Raw genomic sequence first — 9,394 nt, forward strand, 5'->3', positions numbered from 1 at the left:
AGCCTCTGTGAGGACTCGCCTGTGTCACCTAGGCCAGGCAGAAGCCTCTGTGAGGACAGGGCCCTGGGCTCCATGAGAGCTCAGCGTGTGACCCTGCACCAGTCACTTCTGCCTTCCGCCTGTTTCCTTGTCTATAAAATGGGGCCCACAGCAGACCCCAGTCACCCATCTCCACTGCTGACCACACTGGCCCTGCTCTTAGCTTCTGTTTCCGCCTCTCCACCCATCCATTCATCTGCTACCCGCTCGTCCTTCTGTCCATCTGTTCATCCCATCTACCCATCCACCTACCCAACAATCGCGATGGGCCTTTGTAGGGTTATAAGGGCTGCCCCGCTGCTGAGCAGGCAAATACAGGCACAGCGTTTCTCCTGGCCTAGCAGGCACGCCTGCCCACGCCAGGGCTCGCCTGTGTGGGGAGTGGCGGCTGGGAGGGGGCTGTCAAGCGAATGGCTATAGCTTGACGGGACAGCATGGTCAGCTCTGAGCCCCTTGGTCTCGGCCTTCTCACCCAGGGCAGAGCTGAGGACTGACATGTAGGGAGGCTTCCCCAAGGACGGAGACAGCAGGGCCTGACTGCTCTCCTCCCGCTGTCGTCTGTGACCCCGAGCACGCGTGTGTGTGTCAGCGCGGGGTGTGGCTGTGGGTACCGTGTGCCACGCAGGAGCACTCCTGATGTGGTCTCCAGGGGCTTGCACACCTCAGGTCCCCCGGTTCTGCCTCAAACTCGAGGTCTGTGTGTGAAACAGGCTGAGGGGCCCCGCTATGCCACCCCCGGTATCGGAGCCAAGTGCCAAACGTCTGTGAAGTGTCTGGCTTCCTTTCTCCAGGGACCTGCATTCCAGGGGCTCCAGATGCAAGACTAGGGGAGTCTCTAGGCTTGAGGACAGGGTGCAATTAATTTACCTCCAGCCCTGCTTCCAGCTAAGTAGAGGGTTGGAAGTATGTTGCTAGCTAAAATGACATCACCTCTCAGAGCCTTGGTTGTCCTGTCTCTAAAATGGGCCAATCAAGGTGATTTAATCCGAATTTTAGGCTGGTTGTGAGGAGGAAATGAAATAGCAATCGGCACCCCATACCGTGCGGATACGCTGTGGGCCCCCAAGAGCCTGCTGTGGCCTGGTCTGGGACTGCAGATCTGCCCTTCTCTGCCCTGGACTCTGGTCTTGACCCAAGACCTGGGTGAGCCAGGCCAGGTGTCAGCCCACTTTCCAGTTGAAGATAACAAGGCTTAGAGGGGCAAGGTGACTTGCCTAGGGCCACACAGTGAGTTGGTGGCACAGCAGGGGTGGAAGTGGAGCTGCATGTGACTGGCTCAGGGTGACATAATAACTGGCATGGGAGCGTCGGGAGAGCAGGGGCCTGGACACCAGGAGAGGTAACTGGGCAGCGGGGAGACTCACCAAGTTCAGCTTGTCAGGGACACTGCAAGCCAGGCTGCTCCCCCTCAGGGCCCCCCGACCTCGCCCACCAGGTGCAGCCGAGTTCAGGGTCTGCCACTGTGCTTGGCAGAGGCTCTCGACAGCAGCAGGTTCTGCCCAGTTCGTCCGGTGGCTCCTGCTGGGTTGGCACCAGGGCCAGCGCCATCTGTCCCTGGCAGCCCCTTACCCTCTGTCCAAGAAGCCTCCCCACTCAGACCCAGAGACTGGAGTAGGGCCGGGGTAGGGCTGGAGATGGAGGCAGCAGCAGACAAAGATACCGACTTCACATCAGGGGCAGCCACAGGGCCCAGAAAGGCCCCACACAGCTAGAGACTCCTGGACCCCAAGTGCCAGCACCAACTCAGACTTTCAGGGATGCCTGGATTCGTGTACCACCTGGGGGGGAGGGCGGAATCTGAGAAGGTGTGTTCTAGCCCCCTCCCCCCACACACATTGTACAGATGGGGAAACTGAGGCCCATAGGGGTGAGGATTGGCTAAAGACTACTCACAGAGGTCGCAGCTGCAACCCAAGGCCCTAATGGCTGCCCACCCCACTCCTCTGTCCCTGAAACCCTGAGCAACCTGGCCACGTAAGGTACCCATGACACCTCAGAACATCAGGGATGGGGAGTAAGGGGGCCTGTCTGCTTTGGTTACTTCCTAGATCCCGTTGCAAGTGGTGTGAAGATTAAATGGACTTACATTGTAACTAAGAATAAATATGCCCTTACTAGGAGTCGGAGGTTGTTGTTGAGTGTGGCCTCCACACCCAGGCTGCTGGCTCAAAGCCTGCTTCGCCACTCTCTCCTTCTGTGCCCCTGGGCAGCTTACTTAGCATCTCTCACCTGTTTCCTCATCTGTAAAATGGGAGAATTCACAGGACAGGAAACCACTCTGTCAGAGAGACATTTGCACCTGCATGTTTAGTGCAGCATTCGCCACAATAGCTAAGGCATGGAATCAACCTACATGCTCAACAGCCGATGAACGGATGAAAAAGTCGCCATATTTACACAAGGGAATACTACTCAGCCATGAAGAGCAACAATATTCTATCACTTGACACAAAGTGCATACACCTAGAAAATATAATGCTAAGTGGAATAAGCTAAGCTATGAAAGACAAATACTGGATGTCCCCACTTAACATATCCTGAGTGCCCCACTCTGTGGGGGAAACTGAAGGACTCTGCTACAGAAGCAGAAGGAGTAACGGTAGATACCAGAAGGTGCATGGGAACGGGGTGGGGACATGGGGGAGGTTGGGAGGAAATGATTGACACAGAGTGCATGTAAACAAGCGGAATGCGTTATGGAACAGTGTACCACAGCAGAGTAAAAACTGTCATTGACAATTCAATGTATACACTTCCAAAACAAAACAAAACAGCAACTAGAAAAGCTATTATCAAATATGCACAGCATAACATAATGTTCAATGTCAAATAAGATTCGTATTCCTATATCCTTGATTTGATTACTGCACACTGTATGTATGCTTTGAAAACCATGCTGTACCCTACAAAGATGCATGATAATTACGTGTAGACCAGAAATCACAATTAAAAATAAATACATGAGTAAATAAAAGAGGATTAAGTGACACAGTGAGCAGTTATTGCACTCCTTGCACACAACCAGGAGCCCTAAAGGCCAGACCCGGGTGCCCACCACTCCAAGGCAAAGAGGACTCAGTGACCCAGGACTTGTGTCCTAAGCCACGCCCTATCATAGGTGGGGCCGAGCGTGGGGCGGAGCCTTATGGACGGGGGTGGGACCTCAGTGCCTAGTGTCTGCCCCCGCCAGAGCGGAGCCCGGAGCATGCGGCCGGCAGGTGGCGCTGCGGCGTTTCCTAAGAGCGCGGGGTGCGTGGAGGCGCAGCTAGTGCTGGGGCCTGTGGTCCCATGTGCGCACTGGACACAGGTGCAGGCCGATTACATGCGTACCCGAGTGCATGCACACTGAAGGCTCATGCCTGAGCATCCATAACATGCATGCATACGAGCGCACAGTGCAGCTCAAGGTCGCAGTGGCTTCCTTATTCAGACTATTGTCCAACCTGACTCTAGTTATACTGACTTTAGGCCTTTGCCCGCACAACGTCTTCCACCTTCCATGCCTCTTCCAGCCTTGCCACCGGAGTCTGGAGCCTCCCCGATCTGGTCCCCAGTTTTTTCTTCTCAGGGCACTCAGAGTGTGGAACGTCAAAGAAGGAATCCGGTGTTGGCTGATGGGTTGTGAAACCTGAAGCACTCCCTCACCCTGGAGGGCGCCATTATTAAGCAGTGATGGCGGCCCCTCCCATCGGTCTAGGCTCCAGCTGGGGCAGAGAGTGGCTAGAATAGCTTCTCTGAAGTGCTACAGGACCTGCCTGCAGGGCAGTGTGTTGCAGACCCTGGAGCCAGGACAACAGCACCTCAGAGCAACTGTGCCTCCAGTGTTGTCTGCCTGGGGCTGCAGGGGAGGTCACTGGGGTCAGAGAGGGGTGGACACTTGTCAAGGTCACTGAGGGTGGGGCCGGAACCCTGGGCTTGGGGGCTCCTGGAGTGATCCTGCACAGCTGGGTTACCTCCGACTAAAGGACACTGGGCCTTGGCCTCTTGTTTCCACCAGGGCTTAAAAGATCTCTTGCAAAGAGACCCCAGGGTGTGACCTGGAGGGGTGATCCAGAAGGACCCAGCCTTGCTGCCTCTGCCATCAACATTTTGTGGGGAGCAGCAAGCTCCTGCCCTGTCTGGACCTCAGTTCCCTATCCGTCCATTCTCCTCCTGGCCTACCCCTGACTACCCCAACAGACTGCGGGGCTCTGTCCCCATGTCATAGCTGACTGGGCAGAGCGCAGCCTAACCGAGATGTGGGTTTCTCTTGTACCTGAGGGCTGCTCAGGGCAACTTCATCGGGCACAGAGGGCCTAACCTCCCATCTGGGCAATGGGTAGTAATGGCCACTGCCCGGGGCTATTGTGAGGAGGTGTGGACAGGCCACAGAAAAGGCCACTGAAAGAGGAGTCATTTGCCCATGGGTCACACATGTGTGCCCACGTGTGTGTGTACATACACGTGTGCATGTGCTCACGTGTGGGCATGTGTGTATACACAGAAACACCCACAAACGTTGTCGCTTCGACGAACACCCCACACCCGTGAAGATGCCCACAATGCCCACGTATGGGGTGATCTGCAGGCAGGCAGCATCCGGCGTCCCAGCAAAAAAGAACAGCCTGTGTGCACCCCCGCCCCACCCGCCACCCCCAAATCCTCTGTAAGCACAGTTTATCTGTGCAGGTCAACAGCGTGCTTTGTCTGCTCTGCGGAATTGTTCGAACACCCCGGATACGCAGAGAACACTCCTTAATTAGATTCTGCAGAACCCTGACACACAAACAAAAGATATTAATATCAAGCGGCGCAGCATCAATTGCAGTTTACACAGATCAGAGAACATTTTGGGTGCAAAGAGGTTGTGCGTGTGACAGGTTGTTACTTTACAAGTTGGGGATGTGGGGTGTGTGACAGGCCTCATTGCCGGGGCTCTGAGCAAGGCTTTTGGTGGCTTGTGGGGGAGATGTGGGCGCAGGTCAAGAGGGGCCCTGGGGGTCAGGGCTGAGGGCCAGGCCAGGGGCTAGCCTTGAGAAAGACCTGCTCCATTCAGGAGGGAGGGGCCGGAGGTGCAAGCCAGCTCTATTACCATCGCTGCTGCTGTCCTCCTGGACATTATTTGAGAGCTTGTTACAGGAGCCAAGGGTGCAAAGGCCTCCCATGTGCAAACCTCCTGCTGCTCTCCGGTCCCTCTGAGAGTGGATTCGGACTCAGTGCTTCCTACGACAGGATCCGTTTTCTCTCTCTTACATTTTGTTGCTTAAAGCATAACAAACAAAAACCCACCATGGCTTTGGGGCTAGACAGCGGTGCTAGCACAACACCGCAGAGCTGAGCCACATGGGAAGATTCCAGGACCGCATCTGGAGACCTGGAGAATCCCCCTGCACACGCTGGCACATGCACAGTCTGGAATGGCTGAAGCTGGAGTGGATCGTGGCATGCAGACCCCATTGAGGTACCTGTCTCTCTGTCTCTCTCTCGCTCATGAAATAAATGAAAAGAAAACAACAACGACAAAAACAACCAAAAAAAAAAAAACCAGCCTAAATGAGATATAATTTACATATATCTCGGGTTGAATTGTGTCCCCCAACAGATATACTGAGGTCCTACGCCCCAGGATCTGCAAATGAGACCTAATTTGGAATAGGGTCTTTGCAGATGTGATCAAGGTAAGACGAGGTCCTTAGGAAGGCTGCTAAGCCAGTGTCACTGGTGTCCGTCTAGGAAAAGAAAAATGCCACAGGAAGATGGAGACACAGGGAGTAGATGGTCACGTGAAGGTGAAAGCAGACTGGAGAGGGGCAGCTGCAAGCCAAGGGCGCTGAGGGTGGCTGTGCCCCAGCGGAAGTTGGAGAGGCGGGAACAGATCCTGCCCTAGAGGGTGTGCAGGACTGTGGCTCTGTCTATACTTTGCTCTCAGGCTTCTATCCTCCAGAACTGGGAAACAACACGTTTCTATTGCTCAAACCACCCCCCCCCAAGCCTGGCTGAAGCTGGAGTGGATCGTGGCATGCAGACCCCATTGAGGTACCTGTCTCTCTGTCTCTCTCTCGCTCATGAAATAAATGAAAAAAAAAAAAAAAACGAAAAAAAAACCAAAAAAAAAAAAACAGCCTAAATGAGATATAATTTACATATATCTCGGGTTGAATTGTGTCCCCCAACAGATATACTGAGGTCCTACGCCCCAGGATCTGCAAATGAGACCTAATTTGGAATAGGGTCTTTGCAGATGTGATCAAGGTAAGACGAGGTCCTTAGGAAGGCTGCTAAGCCAGTGTCACTGGTGTCCGTCTAGGAAAAGAAAAATGCCACAGGAAGATGGAGACACAGGGAGTAGATGGTCACGTGAAGGTGAAAGCAGACTGGAGAGGGGCAGCTGCAAGCCAAGGGCGCTGAGGGTGGCTGTGCCCCAGCGGAAGTTGGAGAGGCGGGAACAGATCCTGCCCTAGAGGGTGTGCAGGACTGTGGCTCTGTCTATACTTTGCTCTCAGGCTTCTATCCTCCAGAACTGGGAAACAACACGTTTCTATTGCTCAAACCACCCCCCCCCAAGCCTGTGGAACTTGTTTTACATCAGCCGTAGGTCATGCATGCAGAATACAGAACACACATGCTTTTAAAGCAGGCCACTTGCTAATTGTGAGTAGAGTCACAGAATTGCATAAGCATTGCTATCTAATTTCAGAACGTTTTCAGCATCCCCCAAGGAAACCTCATTCCTGCGAGTGCTCACTCCCTATTTCCTCAAGCGCTCAGCCCTTTCTGCTTCTGCGGAACTACTTTGTTTTACTTAGCATCTTCTTTGAATTAGTTTCCAAGGTTCCCTCACAGTGTAGCACATATGGACACCTCTCTCCTTTTCACAGCTACATAGTATTCCATCGTCTGGATATGCCACGTTTCATTATCCACCCATCCATGCATGGACACTTGAGTATTTCCACTTTTCGGCCATTACAAACAATGCCGCTGTGAGTATTCGCGTACAGATTCTAATGCAGACCTGTGTTTTCCATTTTCTATGCTATATACCTAGAAATGCTTAAAACATTTTTAAAAAGAGAGTAATACCAGTATATGATTAAAAATAAACAAATGAAATAAATTTCATGCAATATAAAAGGGAGGGGCTGAAAAATAATCGCTCTTCACTGAAGATCCCCAGGGTGCTAGTCCTGGGCTTGTGGTGCTGATAGTTTCTTTCATACCCAGAAGTGTCCCATGATTGTACCAAAACCAAAGATTACGTGTCACCTTTCCTCACAGCGAAGGCAGGGCCCCATCCTGCAGCTGGCTGCGCTCACCGACAGAGCCTGGCTGTCATTCCGTTGGGTGCACACTCATTGTCTTCCTGGCTGAGCAGTGTCCTAGCATGGGGTCCCATATGCATGCATTTGCACCCAGCCTGCTCTGTGGGACATGTGGCAGTTTCTGGCATTGGCTGTCATACGCGAGTGCAGGTGAGGCAGGAGAAAGATGGCAAGAGGAAGCAGGTGAAGAGCTGGAGCACCTGCCTCTGTGGCTAGATAGAACAATCAATGAGGGCAGAACATTCCCCGCCCAAGGCAGGCGATTTCCAGCTATTGAAGCTGCATTTGATATAGCCAATGCGATGAGAAGAATCAGTGGGCCCGGCCAGTGATCAACCAACGCGACCCATTAATAGACTGAAAAATGATAAACCTCTCAGAATGTAGCTGCTGGTGCCCTTTGAGCCTCTTTCTCTGTCCGCTCAGGCCCGCTCCTACCTCTCAGGAGTGCACTTTCACTTTTACTTAATAAACTACCTTTTCCTTTTGCTATGGGCATGTTTCATTCAATTCTTTGTCCTAAACACCCAGAGCCTGGATGTCAGCACAGAAGCCATCCCGCAGCACAGGGCACAGCGCTGGGTGTGTTCTACCTCCTGAGCACGACAGTAGAAAGGGGGGAAGTCCCCTGAAGGGAAGTTTCCAGGATGAAAAGTGTGTACGGTTTTAGAGACTTAGTCCCCCACTGCACAGATGGGGACACTGAGGCCTGGAGAGGGGCAGGGCTTGTCTAAAGCTGAGCGTCACTATGCAGAGATGTCAAAGTTTATGGACAGATGGAATGGAAGTCCGCCTCCGCGGTGCCATGGTAATGCGCTGCTCCGACCGAGAGACAAATCCCCGGCCAGCCTGAACACGGCAGGCACGTGTGCGAGTGCCCGAGCTCCAGTGGTCCAGAGGACTGGAGGAAGGAGACTGTGGACTGCCCAGGCCCTACGGAGGGTGCTCGTCTCCCTGTCCCTTTCTCATATGCCTGTGCATGCACACTATTATGAATAAAGAGAAAGAATACAAAATAAGGAAGTGTGAGTTTATTTTGGTGCAACACTTTTTTGAAAGAATTATTTCATTTTAACTTTATTTATTTACTTACTTATTTTAATTTGACCATGGAGGGACAGAGCAAGAGAGAGGGAACGTGAGAAAGCAAGCCACCAGGTCTGGGACTTGAACCACAGTTGGCCATGTGGGAGTCCAGGGCCCTTAACCACCACACCCCCTGCCGGCCCCACAACAAATTTTGAAATCTAAGCATACTTTTTTCATCACACTCATTTTTCATGAACATCTTGAAGACCCTTGTATGTGCCCTAGACCAGGGGCCGCCTGGAGTCACACCCCACCCCCACTCCACCAGCAAAGCCCTTCCTCTCTTCTTCCGGGGGCCTGAAGCCCCAGCCCCACCCCCCTGCAGCCTCGAGATCGCTGCCTCCCTCTCTGGGCCTGGGTTTCCTCATCTATACTCCTGGGGAGAGGGAGGCATTCCCATTTTAGCCCCTCCAGGGTGAGTGTGGGGGTCAGGCAAGGCTGTCCGAAAGGACTGAGCTCCAGGAACAGGATCCGAAGTTCTCGTGGTCTCTGCATCTGTCTGATTCCCGTTGCATTTAACCGCTTTCTGATTTTCTGTATTTTTGATACTCTGACATTTGGGGCCTTCCTGACCTGTGAAGGTGCCTTGCTCAGGACTAACCAACTCCTAGAGGCAGGCCCAACTCCCAGGTAAACAGGCCTTTGAAATGCAAAGGAATCCATCTGCTCGGGGTCCACCTCCTCCTCTATGGACTGTCACACTCCAGGCCACCAGCCCCTGCACTGTGCCAGGCAACTAGGGACAGCCCAGCAGGCAGAGCAGCGGAAATCCACCTGCCTGGTCTCGCCTCTTTTTTCCCATGGAAGTCACAGCAGAAGCTCCCCTTCCTCCCCCTCTGGTGCTTCCCCACGTGGCCCTACCTGGCTTGCCCTGCCTCCTGAGTATAACACAATCTTCTCCTTTATGACAGTCACCTCCAGGTCTGCATGTCTCCCCACACCTGATTTAATCAAACTCCAGCACC

The sequence above is a fragment of the Tupaia chinensis genome, unplaced genomic scaffold (genome assembly GCF_000334495.1).
Source record: "Tupaia chinensis unplaced genomic scaffold, TupChi_1.0 Scaffold145208_1, whole genome shotgun sequence".
In the NCBI taxonomy this organism is placed as follows: Eukaryota; Metazoa; Chordata; class Mammalia; order Scandentia; family Tupaiidae; genus Tupaia; species Tupaia belangeri.